We start from the raw sequence: 26,891 nt of genomic DNA, 5'->3' as shown, positions 1-26,891 counted from the left end.
GGCAGAGCAGTGAGAGTGAAGCCAGGACTTGTGGGAGGGGTCGGTACCCAGAGGAGAGAGTTGACAGGGCTGGGACCTGAGCCTGGCTGCTGCTGGGTCCTCTCAGGGGCACCCAGAAGTGAGTTCTGGGAATATGGGGAAGCTGGACTTGGACCCCCCTGGCTCCTGCTGGGAGAGTGCCACAGACAGGTGATGCTGATGGAACAGCAAGAAAACAGAAAGAAGCAAGTCCCTTTGCCCTTCTCTTGTTGCTCCGTCTTCCATAAGGTACAGTAAGACAAGAAATTGAGAGACCAAAAGAAAAAAAGAAATGGAGAGACCCAGAGACAATACACAAAGACTTCACGGACACACCTCTCGAGAGACTTCTCACGCAAACACCTTTCTCAGAGATCACATACTGAGACCTCACACAGGGACCTCATGTTGCTTCACAGACCCTCAGACAGAAACCTAGCACAGATTTAACAGATTTCCCAGAGATACCTTCCAAAGGGACCTCATACAGAGACTTCACACAGAGATCTCACCCAGAGACAACACACAGAGACTTCACAGAGACCTCACATCTATTCTTCAGTATCCATTGACAAGTCTTTCTTAGTGAATATGAAACCACTTAGCAAACTGGCAGCATGATAAATATATTATCAGTTGTGCCCCTCTGAGATCCACCAGACACTCACTGTCAGCATTACTGTAAATGGGGAAATGTTGGAGAAGTTTTGTTCTTTTGGAATGTCACTGCCTCTGAACAAAAGAATTATACATTCCAAATGTAGATTTTCAAATTTCATTCTTAGGTGTTCATTAGCTTGAAGATCACATATTACATTATTTTATTTTTATTTATTTTAGAAGAATGAAGAAAATAATGTTTATTTCTTAGAAATGCATGTAGTACTCTATTTTTTTATTTTAAAAGATTTTTATTGGAGTATAGTTGAGTTACAAATTTGTGTTAGTTTCAGGTGTACAGCAAAGGGAGCCAGTTATACATATACATATGTCCACTTTTTTTAAAGATTCTTTTCCCACAGAGGCCATTACAGAGTATTGAGTAGAGTTCCCCGTGCTATACAGTAGGTTATTATTACCTATTTTGTATATAGTAGTGTGTATATGTCAATCCCAATCTCCCAATTTATCCTTCCCCCCTTATCATCTCCTGGTAACCATAAGTTTTCATTTGTACTCTTTTTTTAGGAGAATCACAAATTTTAAGCACAGCTAAAACACTGTCAGTCTCCAGTGAGAGAAAATATTTGTCCAGTTTAGTTATCATCCAGTCAAATGGTATCTGGCACATTTTTTACTTTATTGAGGACAGAACTTAAACTTGAGATGGCTTACTTGTTTCCTTTGGAAACATAAGAAAAACCTGCAACAAAGGTACTCTAGGAATGAAATAAACCAAGAAAGAAGCATCCGGACTCACATTCACTTCCCAGAGGGCTGTGTAACTAGCACGTTATTTTGCACATAATAGCTTGCATCAGGTTTGTGGGGTTTGCTTTAGTTTTTAACAGGCCAATAATCATGTGAGGATTTTTCACAAGTCAAATTTCTGGTTTTAAATTTTACATTCTGGCAAAAGTATGCTTCTGAATATTATTTTATTTCTTAAAATGTGGTAATGCCCTAAAATGATATTACACAATCATAACGTTCAGCTAACATACTTAAAAAGATGGGCTATTAAGGATTCATTCTTCAATAATTCTATGAAATGCACATTTTCTAAGACATGCAGTTAGGATCCATTTTATATTCATTATAGGGTTAACACATTGCTTTAAAAATTTTTGAAAGATTATAAAATATATGACTTAGCCTATGCTTGACATTATACATGTTACCTCATAAAATTACTGAGGGAAGGATATCTTAATATCTGAATTGAAGATAGTGTACATTTAATCTACATTTGGCTTATAACAATGAATAATGAAAGGCTTTCATTTATTATATATCTCACACTTTCCAAAGGGTACACTTCTAAAAGACTACTGATTTCTCATTGCTAATAAGCAACCTATTGTCCTTGCCTTGGTAAAATCTATTTTAATGACAGCTGGTTCTCTCCCAGATTATCCATTGGTATTACAGCGTCACGGTCTTTTAAGAGGAGCAGGGCTGACACGAGGACTCTTTGGGCTTATTTCTACAAGAAGTTTAGTTTTTCTATTCTCCTAATTAAAAAATGTATAATTATTAATTTTTCACTTTCTTATGTCATTGAATCAGAAAACAATGGACTATGGTCATGTATGTCATCTAATACTCTATCAGATCACTTTTTTTTAAATAGTGCAGCTTACTCAGGTAAGTTTACTGATCAGAACAAAACGGAATCAATTAGGAAAAAGTTCATACAGGAAAATATCCTTTTCAAAGTTGACTATTTTAACACAGTTAAATAAGCGATTATTTTTTAATCCTTTGAGTTAAAATTGTTCAGGGTGGCCAAGAAAGTCTGGAAACATGAAAAATGTCCATAAAAGCACTTTATTACTATAATACATTGAATGTGTTGCTCCTTATTATTAATTCACAGTTCATTAAGCTGGGCAAAATTACAACGAACAATGTGCATTAAAGCAAAATTCCCATCAATCATTTTCCATCTGTCATACATTCTTTTTTGTTTTTTTTTTTCTGTATGCGGGCCTCTCACTGTTGTGGCCTCTCCCGTTGCGGAGCACAGGCTCCGGACGCGCAGGCCCAGCGGCCATGGCTCACGGGCCCAGCCGCTCCGCGGCATATGGGATCCTCCCAGACCGGGGCACGAACCCGTATCCCCTGCATCGGCAGGCGGACTCTCAACCACTGCGCCACCAGGGAGGCCCTGTCATACATTCTGTCAGATGATTTGTGTGTCTAATTTTCATGGAAAAACTTGTACCTTTACTCCAGAATAAGAAATCAAGGGGGATCAATCTATTAAAAAGATATTAATATTCCTAGACTCTGTGGCCTTCAGTATTTTTTTTTAAGAAGATTCACCTAGTGCAAATCTTATAAATATTTTTACCATTTAATATGCCCAGACAAAATGGATACAAAAATTAGATAAAAGAGAAAACAACAAAAACAGATCCCCTTTGTTTTCAAAACATTTGATGTTTACATCAAAATATTTTGTTGAAAATGAAGTGATTTTTAATATATAGTTAAAAGACACTATAATGATATTTAGAACATATTACAGATCCGGATTTTTACAAATAGATTTTTATTTAAAACAGGTCTCACACTGATATCAATAAACCAGGCACTCTAGAACAAAATGTGGAGAGATGGCAATTATGAGATGACTTCTTAATACTCCAAGGGAAAAAGATTTTTTCCAAAGTAGTCCATCTACAATATTAACCCTTAAGATCTACTCCCCTTGATAGGTTTCAATATTATTTTCTCTTTTATACACATTGACTTTATAATTAACTCCTACAGGAGGACATTTCTGGAAATGTTCCCAGATATCTACAGCCACACTTTCGGTCATGATCACACCATGGAAAAAGTAGGGAACATCCAGATCCTGATGATCCAGGGGTTTCATAATTACCCCTTTGAGGTCAGTCAGAATCATAATCATTCCCAGAACAGGGTCGGTCTTTACATTTGTGCCCCGAGACATGCAGATTGTAACACTACCCACCCAAAGGCAAGTTGTCTTCCTTACTCAGGTTTGCAGGGGCACCACTCACTGTGGTAGCTAGAAGAGTCCGTTGCCCCCAGCCCGGACCTGCATTCTGTACTCTCCACACACACATCGTACTGCAGATATACCAGTGGTGCTGATGAAACTTCCAGAAAGCTATAAAATAATGCGTGCCAGGCGCGGTAGATGAGGATTCAGAAAATGCTAACATCTTCTCTAGGAAATAAAGGTGACATACCTATGTGGCTTTAAGCATTTTTGTGCATTAGCTGGCCCCCTGGATCTGGGAAAAAGCATCTGATTTTAAAGTTTCTCAGCCTCATTCTCTGCAGTGAAATCTGAAGCTCTTCCTTCCTTCTCTGAGTCCAGAAGCTGGAACTGATAGTCTGCTCTCTGTGATTTGTCTCTACCATTTGTTTCCAGTGACCACTTCAACTCAGATATCTCTGAATTCAGGGGTCACTCCTAAACTTCAGGACGAAGGTCACTGCCCTTTTTATTCCCACCACAAGTTTATGCTAGTAACCCTTTACCGTGTCAATAAATTTATTTTGTAGAATATGCCCCCTGGACTCCACCTGCTAAATCTGTTTTGTGGGCAAATCATTTGTTACTTAGCTAAACAAATTTTATAAAATCATATTTCATAAAATTGTATTTTATAAAATGTTACTTTCTTATTTCTTATTTATAAAATTGGTAAATCCAGGGATTTAGGCTTAATTATTATTTTTTAAAATGTTGGTACTCATTTTGCCAATTTTTCTTTTTACATATATCAGAAAATATGTTAAGAACTCAACTGTGAAGATACCACTATTTTTATTTTTTCTCACTTTTTGTACTTAACTTTTATAACAAACCTTTATTATTGCACAGGAAACAAGAAAGTTTGTTCCTTGGAAAACATCAGTCCTAAGAACGTACTAAGTTAAAGCTTAGCATGTTAGATCTGCGAGTAGCCTTGTCTTTTTTTTTTTTTTTTCGGTACGCAGGCCTCTCACTGTTGTGGCCTCTCCCGTTGCAGAGCACAGGCTCCGGACACGCAGGCTCAGCGGTCATGGCTCACGGCTCCAGCCGCTCCGTGGCATGTGGGATCTTCCCGGACCGGGGCACGAACCCGTGTCCCCTGCATCGGCAGGCGGACTCTGAACCACTGCGCCACCAGGGAAGCCCAACCTTGTCTTTTTTTTAATGATGCTTTTTTCTGAATTGGTTAAAAAAAAAAGAAAAAAAAAAGCCTTAAGGCTTAGGAACAGAAGCAAATTGAGAATTAAAATCCAAATCATTCAAATGAAGTTTGTCAGAACAGTTTGTGTGTGGAGAGGACAGCTTCTAGGCACTTCAGAGAAACCAGCAGGACAGAATTGAGAATAGCCAGCACCTTACAGGGCTTCTCACAGAAATGCTTTAATGCAAAGAGGTGACTGGATTTCACAGGGAGACCAGGGAGAGGATGCAGAGATAATTAAATCACATTCAAGCACCTGTTTACCTGGGAGGTAAGTTCCTTCATATTGTGGTCAGATGCTGTTTAGGGGGACACTGGTGCAGGGGAGGTGTTGGGAGGATGAACTCTTTTCTGAGTGATTTTGCAAGTGTGAAAATTCATCCAACAGAGATGCTAGAAAAATTTGCTCCTAGTAGCGAGCGTCCAACATGATATTTTGGGACAAAAATGTGTATTTGGAAGAATTTTTCACAAAAGAGCAGTGATGGGAGGAAAAGATTCATATGGGCCTGCCTAGTAATATTCTTCCTTCACAATTTTCTTGTGGGTTCCTGAGGCCTGTTGTGACTGCTTGGAGACCTGGTCCCCAAGCAATGGCCCTCTTTGTCATACTCAGGGTAACCCAGGAAGTTGCTTGTCTGAAGCAGAAAAGGTTCTCCCTTCCACTCATGTCCTCTTGCTGATCAGATGAACACATGGCATCATCTACAGCTGAGAGGTGTTTGTTAACTACCTTTGTTTCATAGGACACAACTCATATATACTCTACAGTAATGTTTATCACTGTCTTTTATAATCTCAAGGTAAGAAGTAATCAGTGTTAAAATCATTCTACTGGAATAACAAAGCACATGATTTTTTTTCCCTAATAGTGATTGTATTTGTTTGCTAGGGCTGCCATAACAAAAGACCACACTGGCTACTAGGTGGCTTAAACAACAAAAATATATTTTCTCATAGATCTAGAGGCTAGAAGTCCAAGATCAAAGTATCAAGTTTAGTTTCTTTGAGGTCTCTCTCCTTTGATGGCTACCTTCTCGCTGTGTCCTCACATGGTTGCCCCTCAGTCTGTGCATGTCTGTGTTCTAATATTCCCCCCTTATAAAGATACAAGTCATATTGGATTAGAGTCCATCCATATGATCATTTTACCTTAATTTTCTCTTCCAAAGCAGTATTTCCAAGTAGAAGTTAAGCTTACGGTACAAGCAATCAGGTATTTAATAAGAGGCATTGCTATGGAGACAAAAAAAAAAAAGGTTAATAATTGAGGCAAATTTCATATCAGTTTTTGAGTTCTGAGGGTAGACAGTTGAGAAGATCTCTAAATGTCGGGGTTAAAGCATCTTTTGTAGTTTGAATGTCCATCAGATGTTCAGGTAAACTTTCTGAGTGGTCCATATAGCAACAGGAACGAAGAAGACTGTCTAAACATGAGCTGCTGTGGAGATTTCTCTGAAGTTTATATTAAGATATCTACCTTCAGTATGCAGGACTTCAGAAAAAAAGGCAGTTTTAGTTTCAATTATTCCAAGTCAAAAGGGTGGGAGAAAATTTGGAAACACTAGTTTGGAGAGTTGTAGTCAGGTAGTGGAGGAAACTAGAAAAATTCAGGATATAGTCCAGTTTTCAGGTAATTAACAAAACTTCAAGGAAAATTAATAGCACTAGAATCTAATATCCACAATATGTATTTTGGTTTCTATCGAAAGATAATTTTTCTCTCTAAAATCACCCTCATTTCTATCAAAGATAGCCAAATTAAGACAAATTTGTTTGCAAAATAAGTCTAGATTCAAAAAACTTGGTCTTATTTATATAAGTATAGCAAGGATTGTGACTGACCATATAGGCTTATTTTTTATTTTTATTTTTTGCTTTTATTAAGAGAATTTATTGCCTCTCTCTCCTCCCAATAGCTCAGACATGAAGAAGCAACATCAGAGGAAGACAGACAGACAAATGGCTCTTTGAGTTTGTCCTGCTTGGCACTGGTGAAGGAAGAGGCAGCTTTCTCAAAGTTTTTATCTGCTTAATTGGATGTAGTAGAGAAAGGGAACAAGGAAAGTCAGAGGGTAAGTGAACAGGCTCTGCACCTACCAAGGATGTGTTATCCTCCTAATCGTCCCAGTAGGAATATTCCATTCATGTTCTTTGATCTGATCCTTGCATTGGAAGACACTTCTTTTTTTAATCTCTTTTTTTAAATTTAATTTTAATTTTATATTGAAGTATAGTTGATTTACAATGTTGAATTAGTTTCAGGTGTACAGCAAAATGATTCAGTTATACATATACATATATCCATTCTTTTTCAGATTCTTTTGCCATATAGGTTATTACAGAATATTGAGTAGAGTTCCCTTTGCTATACAGTAGGGTCTTGTTGATTATCTATTTTATATATAGTAGTGTGTATATGTGAATCCAAACTCCTAATTTATCCCTCCCCATACCTTTTCCCTTTAGTAACCATAAGTTTGTTTTTTAAGTCTGTGAGTCTGTTTCTCTTTTGTAATTAAGTTCATTTGTATCATTTTTTCAGATTCCACAGATAAGTGATATCATATGATATTTGTCTTTCTCTGAATGACTTCACTTAGTATGATAATCTCTATGTCAATTCATGTTACTGCAAATGGCATTATTTCATTCATTTTTATGGCTGAGTAATATTCCATTGTATATATGTACCACATCTTCTTTATCCATTCATCTGTCAATGGACATTTAAATTGCTTTCATATCCTGGTTATTGTGAATAGTGCTGCACTGAACACTGGGGTGCATGTATCTTTTGGAAGTATAATTTTCTCCAGATACATGCCTAAGAGTAGGACTGCTGGATCATATGGTAGTTCTATTTTTAGTTTTTTAAGGAATCCCATAATATTCTCCATAGTGGTTGAACCAATTTACATTCCCACCAACAGTGTAGGAGGACTCCTTTTCTCCACACCCTCTCCAACATTTTTGTAGTCTACAGTTTGTAGACGTTTTGATGATGGTTACTCTGACTGGTGTGAGGTGATACCTCATTGTAGTTTTGATTTGCATTTCTCTAATAATTAGCGAGGTTGAGCAGATTTTCATGTGCTTTTTGCCCATCAGTATGTCTTCTTTGGAGAAATGTCTGTTTAGATCTTCTGTCCATTTTTTGATTGGGTTGTTTGCTTTTTTGATATTGAGCTGCATGAGCTATTTGTATACTTTGGAGATTATTCCATTGTCAGTCTCATCATTTGCAAATATTTTCTCCCATTCTGTAGGTTGTCTTTTTGTTTTGTTTATGGTTTCCTTTGCTGTGCAAAAGCTTTTAAGTTTTATTAGGTCCCATTTGTTTATTTTAGTTTTTGTTTTCTTTCCTCTAGGAGGTGGATCCAAAAAGATATTGCTGCTGTGAAAGAGTGTTCTGCCTGGATTTTCCTCTAAGAGTTTTATAATATCCAGTCTTACATTTAGGTCTTTAATGCATTTTGAGTTTATTTTTGTCTGTGGTGTTAGAAAATTGTTCTAATTTCATTTTTTTACATGTAGCTGTCCAGTTTTCCCAGTACCACTTATTGGAGAGACTGTCTTTTCTCCATTGTACAGTCCTGCCTCCTTTGTCATAGATTAATTGACCATAGTTGTGTGGGTTTATTTCTGGGCTTTCTATTCTGTTCCATTGATCTATATTTCTGTTTTTGTGCAAGTACCATACTGATTACTGTAGCTTTGTAATATAGTCTGAAGACAGTGAGCCTGATTCCTCCAACTCCATTTTTGCTTTCATAGTATGCTTTGGCTATTTGGGGGTTTGTGTTTCTATACAAATTTTAAATTTTTCTGTTCCAGTTCTGTGAAAAATGCCATTGGTGGGGGCTTCCCTGGTGGTCCGGTGGCTGGGACTTCACCTTCCAATGAGGAGGATGCAGGTTCGATCCCTGGTCAGGGAGTTGGGATCCCACATGCAATGCAACCAAAGAACAAAAAACAAAAAAAACAAAAAAAAAACACATAAAACAGAAGCAATATTGTAACAAATTCAATAAAGACTTTAAAAATGGTCCACATGAAAAAAATCTTAAAAAAAAAACTCCACTGGTAATTTAATAGGGATTGCATTGAATCTGTAGATTGCCTTAAGTAGTATAGTCATTTTGACAGTATTGATTCTTCCAATCCAAGCACATGGTCTATCTCTCCATCTGTTTGTGTCACTTTCGATTTCTTTCATCAGCATCTTAGAGTTTTCAGAGTACAGGTCTTTTGTCTCCTTAGGTAGATTTATTCATAGGTATTTTTTTCTTTTTGATGTGATGGTAAATGGGATTCCTTCCATAATTTCTCTTTCTGATCTTTTGTTTTTAGTGTATAGGAACGAAAGAGATTTCTGTGTATTAATTTTGTATTCTGTGACTTTACTGAATTCATCGATGTGGTGTATCACACTGATTGATATGAGCCTGTGAGCCATGGCCGCTGAGCCTGCGCGTCTGGAGCCTGTGCTCCGCAACGGGAGAGGCCACAACAGTGAGAGGCCCGCATACCACGAAAAAAAAATCATAAAATGGGGCTTTCCTGGTGGCACAGTGTTTAAGAATCTGCCTGCCAGTGCAGGGGACATGGGTTCAAGCCCTGGTCCAGGAAGATCCCACATGCCACAGAGCAACTAAGCCCACACGCCACAACTACTGAACCTGCATTCTAGAGCCATTGAGCCACAACTACTAAAGCCCACGAGCCACAACTACTGAAGCCCATGCACCTAGAGCCCATGCTCTACAACAAGAGAAGCCACTGCAATGAGAAGCCCACGCACCACAACAAAGAGTAGCTGCCATTCGCCGCAACTAGAGAAAGCCCACACACAGCAACAAAGACCCAATGCAGCCAAAAATAAATAAAATAAATAAATTTATTTTTAAAATCATAAAATATCATAACCATCTTCTTCAGTTTACTTAGTCCCATGTAATTAATTCTTGTTTTGTTTGATCTTTTGTTAGAAGTTTTATGAAACCATCAATTTCTCCATTAGGGTTTTGTAAATTCTTACTCAGTTCAGTGTAATGATTTGAAATTCATCAGAAACTTGTGTTCTAGAATACTTGTTAGATCCTTTTCCATGAATTTCTCTGAACATGAAACACATTTTCAGGAAGCTTTTGTCAAAGCATCTGAGTAAAACCATTGTCTAAGTAATAAGAGACAAATATCCATTACTAAAAATTTGATTCATTCTAATGGAATTGACAAGAAAACTTATCTCTGTGACACAAAACATTTAAGATAATAACTAGAATTATGACTGATAACATTATACTAGGACATATCCAATTTTAGGAATTTCATATACTTTCGAGAACATTTATATTAATAACATTCACCCTTATGATATAACCTAGGGTTTATGATCATTTATTTAGCAATGCTTCCCATGTAAGTAACATACCAAATAAGCCTAATGAGTTTCATAGCTCTCTTTTCTAATAAGATAAAACAAATCTTCTAAGGTGTTCCAAGGGGCCTCTGGAAAACCTGAACGTTATTTCCAGGTCAATAAGACTTCATTTAGAATTTGACTTGGGGGAAAATCTACTTTTTCAAAAATAAAAATGTTTTAAAACACTTTGTCAAATATGATCATATGTCACTGTGAATTAATATTTAGTTATCAATTTAATCAAAGTCACAAAGATTCACATGTAAATACAGATAGTTAAATAGTGTAAAAAGACTTAGCTCTTTTAATATTGAAAGCACTCAGTTTTTCTTCAAAATTATCAAAGATTCATAAAGACGAAATGTACAATATTTGTTTTGCTAGACAGATTACATTGAATGTAAAAAAAAGTCTTTGTTTACAATTTCTCATTAAGAGCAGACCAATAATTAAGAAAATTTTGCAAAAAGAGAGAAAAAACAAATTTTAATTTTCTACCAGCTTACTTTGGATATTAAAACTCAATCACTTTATTAAATTCATTCCAATTTTAGATCTGACTACACATAAAATTCCTTTCTAAAGATTCCTTTTTAACAAACCTCTTACAACTTTCTCTGTCCATTTGGATTTGTCCCTTGTTCTCTTTCCCATTTAGAAGTTATCAGCTTTAGGACAAAAATCACTTAACAAAGTTTTTACATTAACAAAAACATCTCCATACCTTACACTTTTTCTTACCCCAAAATATATTCTAATTTCCTTATAATTACTAGTAGCTTTAACCACATCTATTATTTACAATTCTTAATCCTTTGAAGCTTTAATTTTTTTGTAAAGATAAAGTTAAAAATTATGAACTGTGTAAGTATTTTGTGGCTTGGCAAACTTATAAATACATTTCATAATTTCTAGAAACATATTCTACTTCATAGTACAAGCTTTTAATGAAGCACAAGACATATTTACTAATAGAACCAAACATATTTAGTGTGTAATACGAGGTCAAAAGTAGGTAAACTTAGACTCGTTCAGCAATTAATATTTCACTATTTTGTCTTAGTTGGAAATGATCTAGACATTCAATTCATTTAATTTAACTTAGCAAAACTCTAAGGGTACAATTTTTCAAAGACATTTAGAAAACTATTTAAGTTGACATAGCAAAAACAATTATTGCTAAAAAAAGTTTACCTAAAAGAATTCTTATCTTATGTCTATTTAATTAATTTGTTCTTAACAATCCCTCAGATTACTCATGACAATTTCATAAGATGTTAAAGTAGTGTTAGCCATCATCTTAAATTATTATTATTATTACTTTTTTCTGAGAAATTTTGTAAAAGAGATAACATGAGCTTATTTGACTTTTAGTAAAACTACATAGCATAAAGCTATTATACTTAATGCTGATAACTCTTAAGATATGTCTGTATTAATTAAACCATTAAACCTGAACTAGATTTTACTTACCAAAAATTATCCTAGATCATGTGAATTTGAAAAATATTTGTATTCGTTTTTGTTATATTTTTGAGAATTTTTATATTGCTTGTTGGAATAAATTAAGTTTACTCAGATAGCTACAGTCTTTTATTATTTATGGAGAAGACTTTTAAGTCTTCTTGCCCTTTAAGTGTACTTGCCCTTGATAAACAATTTTAAGGAGACTGTGATTTAGAGTTTGAGCAAGAGAGGGTTTTTCTGGTGGTTTTTGTTTTAAAAAAAACCTCTTTCCTTTTTTTTCTTTAAATTTTAGTTTCAGGTTCTAACAATTGAGATAATCTGGGCTCAGTCTCAGGCAATGTGGCTGTGTTTACATTTCAAAGACATGGTAAGATTTATAACTTTAAGGGACAGAGAAAAAAGTGTAAATTTTCTTCTGTGAGTTTTGGAGTGTATTTTTCTATTATCATAAGTCTCAGGGTAATTATTATTTTAAAAACTTTTTCTTCTTAAGTACAGGACAATTTTGCTCCAATTATCCTCAACTTTTATAATATCTACAAGAATTTGAGAGGAATAGGTTTCAGGGTTGGTGAAGATAAATGGGCCTTGACTTGTCCCTAAGTTGCATTTCTGGTTTTGTAGAGATTTGGAAGACAAAGATAATTGTTTCTATTAGCTCTTGAATATTGGCTTCCAACTGATCTTTTCCTAATTATTTGTAGGAGGGCCTAAGGAATTGCTGAGGAGATGGGGCAATTTTTAAAATTTTTCTTAAAAAGGCGAATTCATGTTGGATCTTTAATTTCTGTTATTTCATCTTAATAACGATTCCCTAAGGCTAGCTGTTATACATGATTTTTCCTTTCAATTTGATCCTTCCATAAATACCAATATGACAGCTGTTTATGATGAGAGCTCTCAAGAAGGGAATCTTTTAAATACAGCAAATTTAAAGGATCCATCATCTGGCCATTGAGGAGTAAGACCTTTCATTAATTTCAAATAGTGACTCAAATCAGTAAGCCTTTTTATGGAACGACCCAGAGGTAACTTTTCAGGCTTAGAATAAATCCTTACCATGGATGAAATAAGCACACTTTCAGATGGAGAGGGCACGGATGATATAGCCCCTATAATGTGAAAATTCATTTCCAAGGATAATCTAAGAAAGCAAAGGCCTTCATTGCACAGGCAGTAAGGGTGGTATAATGCAAACTGTGTCCCTGGTCTCTCCTGGGAAGTTGAGGCACCTCTGATCCCAAACCTACTAATCTGTGACATCAGGCACATGCTGCTGGAATGGGACTTTTCCAACACTAACAAGGCAATGAAGGTTGAAACAACAAAGGCCCCTTATGGACTGGGTCCCCTTAGGACAAACTCCTCTGACAGCTGGCACAACAAGACTAGAGTGTGCTGTTTATGACTTTGTGTCTCAGAACCCCAGTCAATTCAACTGGTTACCAGATGCACCCCAGTAAATACACCATCCAGATGGTGGAGACCAGAGAGAATATTCTCACTGGACAAAAAGCCAAATTCTCAGGACACAGAAAAATACAGAAGGAAAAATCTCATCCAGTTTTTATATAGAGAACTGACAGCAAAGTTTGTCTTAATAGGCACTGGACTGGAGAGAACTGGTAACTCACCAGTCTGTGAGGCTGTCTCAAACAGCAGGCTTATAGGGCCTATGCCTGTATTCTGCCCTATGGTTCTTTCTTCTTATGAAACACGACTCAGGAGACAGAGACAAAGAAAAACAGTGACTGTCTCTGGGAGGAAAGGATTAAGAAAAACTGAGACGAGATTACTCATTTCCATAAACCAGATTTTCTATGTCACAAGGATCTTGCTCCATAAGTATTTTCTTCTGCTAATCTAAATTTAGAGATAGAGAAAAGGAGACTCTTAAGCACTTTCCCTCCCACCAGACCTTACAGGCCTGGGAAGTTGAGGAGAGAAGAAATTTTACCTTCTGCTGGCCTTTGTCATGTGTCCTAGGATCTCTCAGCTGCAGCAGTCTTGTGGTGGGAAGCAGGGTTTAGCCAGCCTCCTGGTTGTCTTGTCAGCTGTTGAGGAGGAAGAAATGTCCCTGCCAACCTTCTTGAGTTAAAGAAGTAACAAGGTTTATACAGCCTTCTTGACCCTGCATTCCCTATCTCTGGTGCTAATGATGTCTTTCTACCTCCTGGTACAGGGAGGGCACCATTCACATGAGATACTAATTTCCTGCTTTCATGGAGACAGATAGGAAGGTCAGTGTGTCTCTCTTGCATCAGTCATTTCTTCAGTAACTTTAATTCAAAGTAATATTCCACTGAGGCATATTTTGGAGCATCCTGCCCTGGGCACCAACAAAGTCAAATGGTTTAGAGAGAAAGCAAGTCCCTTTGTCAGCACTGACCTGTGCTCATGGTGATTGTTATTCCATCTCCACAATACCATTGGGCTGGGTGCTCAAGAAACAGAGCTGTGAAAACATGGCTCCTGTCTCTTATAATTTATAGTACCAATGTTTCAAAGAAAAAATTTTATTTAGTGCCTCCTTTGTGTTAGACAATAATGCTGGTATATTTTCAAGATATACAAATAATAGAAAGAGACATGTATGGCACTTGAATTGTAGTGAGACATTAAAAATTCCCCCCCCAAAAAATCTTTTTCTTTATACTTATAAGAAAAAAAAATGTAGATTCATTTTGGATAAGATAAAGAAAATTTATGAAGTGATAAATCTAACCTGAGAAAGTAGAAAAGAACACAGTACACAGGCTCTGAGCATTCTACTCACAGAAAATATTGTCCTGTTCTTTTGCAATATGGACTTGTTCCCCTGTCCCTATGTCTGTCTCTTCCCCTCTCTGTTTCTGCCCCTCTTCTCTCTCTCCCTCACACATACACACATTCACTCCCCTACAAAAAAACCCATTGACTAAATGCTAATTGGCAGACACTGTGCTCAAACTGAGGCTACAGTGGTGAGTTAAAAACAGAGATAATTTTTCCATCCTCATCAAACGTATATTCCAAGATGGAGAAAGTGAATACTAACCAAAGAGTCACACAACCATAATATTGCAACCACAACGAACAACCATAACCACTGAGTTAAGCTAAGCAAGCCACTATTGTCAGCTTTCTCTCAACCCTCAGTAGAGTGTGTTCCACTTAAAGGCCTTGAGTAAGTCACTATTCTGTTGAGAAAATCCAGGACATTTCTCAGTCTTCCACATCTGAAATTATGCAGTTTGGAATGTCAGGAACAAGAGTGAGGGGAAAGGTCATTCAGAACTGCAACTAACCAGTTTCTCTCTTTCTGACTGCTGCAATAACCTCCTGGTCTATCCTGTGTTTACTCCCATTCCTCTGGCCTGTTCACAGAGCTGCCAAAGTGGTCCCTTAAAATTTAAGCCTGATTGTGCCACTCTATACTCAAAATCATCCAGTGAATTCAATTTAATTACAATAAATCCAAAGTTCTCACCAAGGCCTCAAAGTCCTTTTTGATCTGTTCTCCCCTCCTCCCATGTCTCTCTTGGCCTCATTCCTACCACTCTCCCCCTTGTTTTCTGTAATCCAGCCAAACTTGCTTCTTCTCCAGCTTTTACTAAAACACTACTTAGTAGACAAACAATTTAATTTAAATTGGGCAAAAAATTTAATAAGACACTTAACCAAAGAAGATACAGGAATGGTAAATAAGCAACATTTAAAAATGTTCAGCATTATCAGTCATCAAAGAAAAATTAAAACCACAATGCAAATAACTTCACATCTACTAGAATGACTAAAATTAAAAAGATTGATAGCATCAAATGTTAGTAAGGATGGAGAACAACCAGAAGTCTCATACATTCCTGAAGAAGATGTGAAATGATGTACTACTTTGGAAAACAGTTCGGCATTAATACAACCCCCTAATTTCACCCCCTAGGAATTTAAATTAGAAAAATATGTCCACACAAAATTTGTACATGAACGTTCATAGAAACAACTTTATTCATGATTGTGAAACTGAGTAGGATCCTGTGGGGCCTTCCCAGTGACAGACTCCCAGTGTTCCCTGCTTCTTGTTTGTAGAACAAAGCTTTAGTCTCCTAGGCCTCCCTTGATTTCCAGAGAGCAGTTAATGATTACAGAACTGACAAAATTCAGAAACAAAGGAAAAGCAGTCAAGCAAGAAAAGTAACAATAGATTGAAAAACAGTGTTGTCTATATCCCTTTCTCCTCAAGGGATATAGATAACAGTCTGACACATATCCTTGATGTGGTGCTCCAAGGACAATGGTGCTTCAAGGACAAAGGACAACCCTCTCTGAAAAAGTGTCAGCGTTACACCCCTTATCAGACCCTTAATTGCCCTCCCCACCATGTTGTGATGCTTATGAAATTCCTGAGCCCAGCTGGGCCATGAGACCTGTCCCAAATAAGAAAAGGCATCTTCCCTGTCCCACTGCCACCCTATAGAAGGAAAGTATATGTGCCTCGACCAATTAGTAAACGAAATTTTCACCTTGGAGCATTCCTTTGTTTTCTGGCTATAAAAACTGATCAATAGCACATGTTTGGGGTCCACTCCCCCAGACTACTAGGAAGTCAGCCTGCTGTTCTGGCAGAGACACTTTCCTCTAATAAATTCTATCTTATTTACATTCTGCCTTGTGCCTGGAAATTCTTTTCCAACCCACGTATGGACCACGACACTTGAGCGTTTTTTGTAGACACTAAGGCTCTCCACCTGATGGAGGATTTGACTACATGCTGATCACAAGCATGTAGGTCCCAGACTGGTTGGAACAAGAAGGCTGATGATTAAGGTTCCCAAAATATCACCCTGTCACCTCTCCACCAACTAATCAAAAGAATGTCCATGAACTGATAATTCACCCTGAGACCCTCACTCCTAATGTTGTCTTTAGAAACACTTGCCCAAAAGTCTTCAGGGAGTTTGGGTCTTTTGAGCATTAGCTGCTTGTTATCCTTGCTTCGCATCCTGCAAATAAACACTGTACTTTCCTTCACCACAACTGGTATCAGTAGATTGGCTTTGCTCTGCATTGGGTGAGTGAATCTGTGTTTGGTTTGGCAATAATTTGGGCAACCATGAAGGGGCCACCATCCCTAGTGGGCATCTCAACCATAGCACACTGGCCCCTGACCAGTGGCAGCTCATGGATACTACTCAGCAGCTGCTTGAGCACCTTTGTCTCAGAGATGGCCCTGAACACTTGCCACTGACCAGGCATCATTGGCCCATGGCACTTTTGATTTCTGTGGTAAAGGGAAAAAGACACATGCTTTGCTGGTTGAGATTTCTCTAGTAAGTAGTGGAACTTGTGTGTGATAATACCAGGGTATTCATTCTCTTAGCCATTTGGGTCTGTCAGTGGCTAACCATTTGGTGGGATTTTCCCTTTTGGGCTGAGGAGTTTGAAACCCTGAGACACTACATTTGTTTGTTTGTTTGAGATTTTAAGATTACCAGCCATAAACAACTGAGAATGGGTAATCAGAGCTCTGTTTCATCTTATATTCCCTACGGTGTATTTTGCAGAATCGGGAAATTCTTAGCTCTTAGTTTCATGGGCTCGTACCCATGAAAAGGAGAAGGTGATATTTTTCTAAAATCATGTGGTCACAGTATTCTTTAGGCTCTGGAGAATAATGACCCAGATGGGGCACTTTTTGACATTCTAAAACTTGTTTTTGCGAATGAAAAAGATGGCTTGTTAAAAGTATCTCTTCACTATTCTGACCAGAAGGAAACAAATCTTACTAGGAGGAACTTACATTTTTCCCCCTGTGCCTTTGAAATGTAAATGTTCTACCCTGGGCTCTAATGTACTCTCACTCACTCTTGTCTATACCATCGCCAATTCCTGAGACTGAGGGGGGAAAAAAGGGAAAAGAGTCCTTTTTAAACTCAGGCAGGAAAACTGTGAGATCTCTGTTTGTCTGGAATGTATGTATGTCCATGTGTACATTATAAATATATCTCTTTTCCTTTGGATGGTATTATCAAAGTTAGTTTGTAAATGAGCTCTATTTAATTGACTTAAAGGAAATTAAGCACTTACAGAAATTCTCAGAAATATAAAAGAAACTAACTTGAATGAATTTCAGATTCATGTGATCTGAAAAATATTCAATATTAAATTTGGGATAATGGCTGACTTGGTCTAATGTCTCATAAAGTTTTCTTGGGTAATCTAAACATAATTTTTGAGAACAAGTGAATAAAATAGAGGTAAATGAGACAAGAGTTTTTAGGTGAACTCTGGGAATAATTATGTTTTAGGAATGTCTACTTAAAAATAGCTTTTCTGGACGTTTTAGTAACTTGAAATTTTAGAGTTTAACTAAATTAAGCTAAATGATGAGAATTCATTGAATATCGAAGTCTTTTCCAAATAAAATAATATACTGAAATATTAATTACTAAACATTGGCTTCCTTTTACAGAGAAAGTAAAGATATTTAAGACTATTAATAAATATGTTTGGTGTCACACTGAGACATTTTCCATAAGAAAGCACATATTTTTAGAAATTATAAATAGCATTTATTTATAAATTTGCCAATCTACAGAATGCTAATGTAAAGAACAGCTCAGAATTGCTTACTTCTTAATTTTCACTAGGAATTTAGGTTTTTAAGACTTGAGAATTCTAATTAAATATGTAATTAAAGCCACTAGAAATAATGAGAACATTTTAGTATACAGGGTAATAGGATGTGTGTTTTCATTAAAATAAGGTATGAAGAATAGGAATTTATTTTGTTAAAGAAAAAGGAAGTAATTTTGTCTTAAAGCTGGTTATTTCTAAATAGGAAATAAAATAAAGGGCAAGTTAATATGAATATAGAAAGTTGTAGATTTCTGGGGAAAAAGTAATCTTTAGAAAGAAATTCTATGTGTTGTCAGGACTCACTAAGATTAGAATGAATTTAATTGAGTAAATGAATTTTAAGATTAAAAGTAAAGTGGTACAAAAACTTAAATTTTTTTTCTCTCTCTGTTAAGAGAAAAAAGTTTTCTTGGAATATTGATTTGCTTTTGATTACAGATGGTAAATTTTCTTTACCTTTTAAATAATCTGTTATAACTTTCTGTACTTGCTTTTAAAATCTTTCATTGTAACTTTGGTTAAATGGATAAGCATTGTTTCACAGTGATCTGTAATCCTATTTGACCAAGTGTCTTGAAACTTTTTAACATTTTGGATAAACTTCTCAAGGATAGAATCCTAATTAAAGATATTTTGACCTCTGGATAGCTTTGGGATGTTTCAGAGGACCCCTAAGTCATCTCAAAGAGAGATATTAAACTAATTAGGATTATTTGGTATATTATGGGAGGCACTGTCAATTGATTAGAGATAAATGTATCTCCAACCTTCTTAGGTTATACATTTAGATTATACTAAATATCATTAATATAGATATTCTTATGTTATATGAAATTAAATAAAATTTCTAAAATTTGAATATGTCAAATTTGTATGTTACAGAAGTAAACAAATTTTTTTTTGTCAATTGCATTTTAACCAGCTCTTTAACTGTGTCTTTTTAAGTCTTTTTATCATTCATAGATGCTTTTGCAAAAATGCTTCATCTTCAGGAAGATTCATACTAAAGACTTTCTGACAAGTGCAGGTTTCTGATAACTTTCAAATCATACCATTGAATTGGGTAAGAAATTAAAGAATTCTAATGGAAATCCCGATGGTTTCATAAAGGTTAAGGCTGCAAACTGTAAACAGCTCAAATGTTCATCATCAAGTGAATGAGTAATTCACATCAGCAATAAAGGGGAATGAAATATTAATATACATACATGGATGAATCTCAAAACATGCTGAGTGAAAGAAAGCAGGAACCAAATACACACTGTTAGATTCTATTTATGTAAATTTGAGAATGGGAAAACTATAGTCACTGAAAGCAAATCATCATATCACTTTTGTAGGAAGGTGAGGATTGACCACAAAGGAGCCTAAGGAAACTTTCTGGGTAATGGAAATTTTCTGTATCATGATTGTGGTAGTGATTACACAACTGTATATATTTGTCAAAATTTATCTAACTGTGCTATACACTTTACATGAGTGCTATCAGTTGTATGTAAATTGTACCCCAGTAGGGGTGATTAAAAGGAAATATATATTATGTATGACATATAAATATATGTTTACATATATTACATATACATCATGACAATAGAATAAAACATGTTCTTAGTGATTAAATTGCCATTTAGCCAACATCCAGAATGCCAAACATCCTTATTTTTTTCTTGTTTTTCCTTTCTCTAACCTTTCAAAAAGCATCATTTTTAATAGTCACATCAACATTGCTGATTAGATTTGCAGTAATTTGAAAACACAGAAGACATTCCTTTTAAAAATATAAACAAAAGCTTCTTTCATCTGCTCTCTAGATCTTTTTATTCTTATGCCACATTCTTTACACCAGTTGACCAATTGAGTTAGGCACTCATTTACTTTTTCACAAATCTTTGCTGTGTTTCTGCTAGTTCTGCATTAGGGACTATTAAGGAGGAAAACCACTGACACAAAATGGTTTCATTTGTGCTGAAGCCCACGATACCATGCATATATTTAATACCTAACCTACTTGCAATTTCGACCTTCACCAGAAATGTTATCTTAATTCTGAAATCTGGAATCTTCTGGTCAGCACCAATGTGGTAATCTATCACAGGGGCCCTCTCCATCTCCCCCAACCCAAGAAGAAGAGGCAATCTGCAAGATAAAACTCAAGGCTTCCCTTCCCTACAAAGAGAAGATAGTACTGGTCCCAAATAACCTTTTTTTCTTTTGCTAAGACTTTCTTGCCCACCCTCCTTTCTATAAAAACCTTCCACTCTGTGTAACTTCTCAAAGTGCTCTTCTATTTACTAGATGAGATGCTGCCCAATTCATAAAGCATCAAATAAGGCCAATCAGATTTTCAAATTTACTCAGTTGAATTTTGTTTTTTAACAAGACATGACCTTAAACAAGATAAACATTGCCCCTGTTTTCATCTCAGGTGGCCTCAGCCTGCAGCTGCTTGAAGCAGGATTTTGGTTCCTGGCCAGAGATTGAAGTCAGGCCGGGGCAGTGAAAGCACTAAATCCTAGCCACTAGACCACCAGGGACTAGTGGCCAGTGACAAGGTCCTGGCCTGTCTGCTGTGTAGAAATGAATTTCCACAGAGATGGAAAGTAGTGAAACAAGTAAAGTGTTTATTAGGAGGACAAAGAATACATGTGGATAGACACATGGGCGGGCTCAGAGAGAGAGTTGCGCTCACATGGTAGTTTGAATCACTTTTATGGGGAATTTCTTCCAGGTTTCCTTTGACCAATCATCTTGCTTTGCCTGGTTCTGAGTCCATATTTGGTATACCTCAGGGTCCTCCCGTGTTCATGTGCATCTCTTAGCCAAGATGGATTCTAGCGAAGAGGCCTATGGGTAGTTGACATCACTTACTATGGGGTGGTGCCCTCTCCCTTTTTGACCTCCAAGGAACCCTTCTGCACATGTGTAGCTGGGAAGGTCTCCTTGACTACGAGAATGAGGAACATCTAGTCTTTTATCTCTTATCTGGGCAGGGCACAGCCTCCTTTCTCGATTGCCCTGTTATTGATATTTTGGAGTTTCTGTCCAGAGGGAATGAACTCCTGCTGCTTACCCTGGGGCCCATCTATCTCCTGCCTCACTTTCACAGAACTCACAATCTGCTGTGAGAGACAGTCAGAATATGAGCACACACACACACAAATAATTTTAAAGCCCGATAGATTTGAAGTCAATAGAAAAGACATTGAGGGCTTCCCTGGTGGCACAGTGGTTAAGAATCCGCCTGCCAGTGCAGGGGACACGGGTTCAAGCCCTGGTCCAGGAAGATCCCACATGTCATGGAGCAACTAAGTCCGCGAGCCACAACTACTGAGCCCGCATGTTGCAACTACTGAAGCCCATGAGCCTAGAGCCCGTGCTGCACAACAAGAGGAGCCACCACAATGAGAAGCCCTCACACCGCAACGAAGAGAATCCCCTGATTGCCGCAACTAGAGAAAGCCCACGCGCAGCAACGAAAACCCAATGCAGCCATAAGTAAGTAAATAAATAAATAATAAATTTAAAAAAAAAGAAAAGACATTGAAAAAGAAATGGGCCTCCTTTTGATAAGGAAGTCAGAGGTTTCTCTGTAACTTCTTCTGAGAACAATAAGCCATGTCTTTTCCTTCTTCTACATTTTCTCTCCCCACTGCTGACCCCAACAAAATGCTGAAGACAGAATTTGCACTCAATAGATTACCTTTTAAATTGATGTAAAAGTATAAAGTATATTTATGTGCATTAAAGTATGGAAGGGCATACATTTGGAGCATAAAAGCTCAGTACCTGCTGGAAATATCACATAATTGATGAATATAAAACTAATTATATAATAGGGAAATTAAAAAGAAATTTCAGGCTGTGTAGAGACTAAATTAAGAGAACAATATCATATATAATAGCTGAATATTTTGGCATTTGAAATTGGAATTTAAAAAATAGATAAGAGAGGAAGAAATAGGAGTCTTAATTAATAACTGAAGGACAAAGGGGGGATAGGTAGCTTATTTAGCTTATTTCTGCCTTTTTAGTTGCAGAAAATATCAGTTTTGAAACCAGATATGGTTGCCATGTATTAGTTCTGCACAAAGTGCTAGGATGAGTTTCCCCACACCCACAGTTTGGGGATAGTGCTTTACTCATAACTCATCTTTCATGCATTTGCCTAAATTCTTGTGGAATACAGCTGGACTTGCAGCTCATAAATGTGACCTTTGGATGTGTTTTAAACACTACTGAACTCCATTTTAATTTTACATAGTAAAGCCTCTGGGCTCTATTTACTCTTTCATTATATAACATTCATTTATCTTATGAAAAACGCTGTGATTCACTGTTGGTCTAGCATTTTTTTTTTCACTTATTTGGATGATTTTTAGAATCCAAACTGTATTGTTATTTATCTTGGAAAACAGAAACACTTTCGGGAGTCAGTTCTCTGAGTCCCAAACCCCTCACCCGACACCCTCTTGTGGTGCTGTGCCCTGGGGGGAGGATACAGCAGGATCTGCAGGTGGAGAGGCTTGGAGAGCTGAGGGTATTATGTGTCTGGTTTATCGCCAAGATCAGTCAAGCCCCAAATTATAGTGTTGAGGGAGAAATTTTTCACGTAATGGGGTATGGGGAAGTCATTTAGGCTTATACATGGTTCAGTGTAAACTCTGTGTGAACTGAAAGAGCCTGTCAAGCACACAGAGCACATCTGCTTTAACCATTAAGGAAAAGAAATGCCTGATTCAAAAAGAAGGATAAGTGACTCCCTTCTTACGATGCCCGTGTTCACACCCTCTCGAAGACGAGGCTCCTTTCCCACATGCCAGGATCCCACTGTCTCACTAGACATGTCCTCAATCTGTCTCTTTTGAAATCTTCAAGGAATAGACCCCTGTCATGTTGGATGTATGTTCTTTGTTCTGATAAAGTACAAGACTACCATGCTTCAGTGGAGAAGCTCCTTAGAGCCTTTTGAGGGGCTGCCTCCCAGATTATAGCCCTCAGCTTGGCTCAAATAAAACTATTTTCTGTTCCTATTATAAATTCTTTATTATTTCCCTCCACAGTGTGTTATTCCTTATGAAGTCCAGCTGTTCTAGGCTGACACCAAGCCACCCTGAAGCAGCCATCGTGTCTTCATTGCCTCTTTCTCACATCTGGGTCCTTGAAGGTTGCTGAGATCACACTTGCTTGTCTGTGTCCATGGAACCCAGGGCAGAGCCCAGGTCCTCCCACCAGGGCCCTGGATTCTGGTACCAAACCCAGGAGAAGGTGTGCTCTAGTTATATCAGCCTCACCTGGCACCAAGGCCAAGATCGTCATGTGTTTTTTCCCAGACTTCTTCTGTGGGAAAGGGTTTTGGGACGTTTTGTTTTCCCTAGTTCACCCTAGAGAGATGCAAGGAGGAAGTCTGATGCAGACTTTCCAGCTTACAAACATCTGAGGGCTGTGTCTCAGGTCAGGATCAATGTTCCCTTTTCCATGGGCATTCAAGTCAGTGAGGCAGCCTGACTTGAGGGCCAGGACTCTGCCTCTGTAGTCCTGGAGGTGATGGCTGAGGGCTGGGGACAGGGGCACTGCGGTTCTGCCCAAGGGGAATTAAAGGCCAGAAAGCCCTGGTTTCTGCAGGAGTTTGATAATCGCCTGGAATGTATGCCAGTTAACATATAATTTCTTTATCCTATTTATTCATTATTGTTATCATTGTATCATCATTGTACTTTGGGACTCAATTTTTTATTGTTATAGAAATCCAATGTTTTCAAAGATTCTCCCTCAAGGATTCTACTGTTAACATTTTTCATTAAGAGAAATGCCTGTCTATTCCAATCTTTCTTTCCCTCCATTATTTACTGTGTCTTTTCTAGGTCTTGTCCTTGTCTCCTGGGCCACAGTCAGTAATGTCTCCACTTATGTATTCTGAGTGTGTGATCATTTGGTCCAAGGGATTCTGCTGAATGAAGTATAAATTCTGATATCTTTCTCTTGCAAACTTTCAAAACCTACAAATAAAATGAAGATATGGGCAATATAAAATGAAAATATGATTTTCCATTCTTATTAATATCTATCTCTATATTTCAATAGAATTCAATTATTGGCCCCTGGTGACTATATTTTTCAAAAGAATTCCCTAAATAATTACCAGGAATTCACTACTCCAATGTAATGTAGAAGATATTCTTAGTGTATTCTTCAAATTCATGTTGATGGAATGCTCAAGTTCCCTATATCAAATTGAGCTCCTATATTCCCTCTGAATAATAAAACTAAGATATGTTTGCTAAAGATTGTTGAAAAACAACATTTTAGCTTGACATGGACAGTAGAAAATTTAGTATATGTCCTGTGGACTACCAATTTCATGTTCCACAATCACAATCGAACCATTTAAATACAGAATTATTTCCTAATTCTCTATTATATAAATCTCATTATAAATAACAAGCATTTTTCTTAAATTCCATATATATGTGTTAGCATACAGTATTTGTCTTTCTCTTTCTGACTTACTTCACTCTGTATGACAGACTCTAGGTCTATGAAGGAAATGAAGGAAACGATAGCAAAGATCAATAAAACTAAAAGCTGGTTCTTTGAGAAGATAAACAAAATTGATAAACCATTAGCCAGACTCATCAAGAAAAAAAGGGAGAAGACTCAAATCAATAGAATTAGAAATGAAAAAGGAGAAGTAACAACTGACACTGCAGAAATACAAAAGATCAGGAGAGATTACTACAAGAAACTCTATGCAAATAAAATGGACAACCTGGAAGAAATGGACAAATTCTTAGAAATGCACAACCTGCCAAAACTGAATCAGGAAGAAATAGAATATGAATAGAACAATCACAAGCACTGAAATTGAAACTGTGATTAAAAATCTTCCAACAAACAAAAGCCCAGGACCAGATGGCTTCACAGGTGAATTCTATCAAGCATTTAGAGAAGAGCTAACACCTATCCTTCTCAAACTCTTCCAAAATATAGCAGAGGGAGGAACACTCCCAAACTCATTTTATGAGGCCACCATCACCCTGATACCAAAACCAGACAAGGATGTCACAAAGAAAGAAAACTACAGGCCAATATCACTGATGAACATAGATGCAAAAATCCTCCACAAAATACTAGCAAACAGAATCCAACAGCACATTAAAAGGATCATACACCATGATCAAGTGGGATTTATTCCAGGAATGCAAGGATTCTTCAATATACGCAAATCAATCAATGTGATACACCATATTAACAAATTGAAGAAGAAAAACCACATGATCAACTCAATAGATGCAGAGAAAGCTTTTGACAAAATTCAACACCCATTTATGATAAAAACCCTGCATAAAGTAGGCATAGAGGGAACTTTCCTCAACATAATAAAGGCCATATATGACAAACCCACAGCCAACATCGTCCTCAATGGTGAAAAACTGAAACCATTTCCACTAAGATCAGGAACAAGACAAGGCTGCCCACTCTCACCACTCTTATTCAACTTCGTTTTGGAAGTTTTAGCCACAGCAATCAGAGAAGAAAAGGAAATAAAAGGAATCCAAATTGGAAAAGAAGAAGTAAAGCTGTCATTGTTTGCAGATGACATGATACTATACATAGAGAATCCTGAAGAGGCCACCAGAAAATTACTAGAGCTAATCAATGAATTTGGTAAAGTAGCAGGATACAAAATTAATGCACAGAAATCTCTGGCATTCCTGTACACTAATGATGAAAAATCTGAAAGTGAAATCAAGAAAACACTCCCATTTACCATTGCAACAAAAAGAATAAAATATCTAGGAATAAACCTACCTAAGGAGACAAAAGACCTGTATGCAGAAAATTATAAGGCACTGATGAAAGGAATTAAAGAAGATACAAACAGATGGAGAGATATACCATGCGCCTCGATTGGAAGAATCAATATTGTGAAAATGACTCTACTACCCAAAGCAATCTACAGATTCAATGCAATCCCTATCAAACTACCACTGGCATTTTTCAGAGAACTAGAACAAAAAATTTCAAAATTTGTTTGGAAAAACAAAAGACCCCGAATAGCCAAAGCAAGCTTGAGAACAAAAAACGGAGCTGGAGGAATCAGGCTACCTGACTTCAGACTATACTACAAAGCTACAGTAATCAAGACAGTGTGGTACTGGCACAAAAACAGAAAGATAGATCAATGGAACAAGATAGAAAACCCAGAGATAAACCCACGCACATATGGTCAACTTATCTTTGATAAAGGAGGCAGGAAAGTACAGTGGAGAAAGGACAGCCTCTTCAATAAGTGGTGCTGGGAAAACTGGACAGGGACATGTAGAAGTATGAGATTAGATCATTCCCTAACACCATACACAAAAATAAGCTCAAAATGGATTAAAGACCTAAATGTAAGGCCAGAAACTATCAAACTCTTAGAGGAAAACAGAGGCAGAACACTCTATGACATAAATCACAGCAAGATCCTTTTGGACCCACCT

At 37.0% G+C, this 26,891-nt stretch overlaps 1 protein-coding gene and 1 long non-coding RNA gene across 3 annotated transcripts in view; both read right to left on the bottom strand.

Annotated features, from left to right (window-relative positions):
- LOC309808908 (uncharacterized protein) overlaps nt 1-26,891 on the bottom strand; it is a gene marked incomplete at its 5' end in the record, with an annotated part of 114,320 nt that overhangs the window by 10,159 nt on the left and 77,270 nt on the right. The window lies entirely within an intron of this gene.
- The window catches only part of LOC309807248, a 32,011-nt gene continuing 8,340 nt past the window's right edge, over nt 3,221-26,891 (bottom strand). For both annotated transcript variants that reach the window (XR_014294543.1, XR_014294544.1), the window contains 2 exons: nt 6,051-6,134; nt 3,221-4,874 (listed from right to left, as the gene is read on the bottom strand). This is a non-coding gene — a long non-coding RNA (uncharacterized lncRNA). The remainder of the gene's footprint in view (nt 4,875-6,050; nt 6,135-26,891) is intronic.

The sequence above is a fragment of the Mesoplodon mirus genome (genome assembly GCF_964341445.2).
Source record: "Mesoplodon mirus genome assembly, chromosome: 7".
Lineage (NCBI taxonomy): Eukaryota > Metazoa > Chordata > Mammalia > Artiodactyla > Ziphiidae > Mesoplodon > Mesoplodon mirus.
This window is presented reverse-complemented; position numbering and strand designations above follow the sequence as displayed.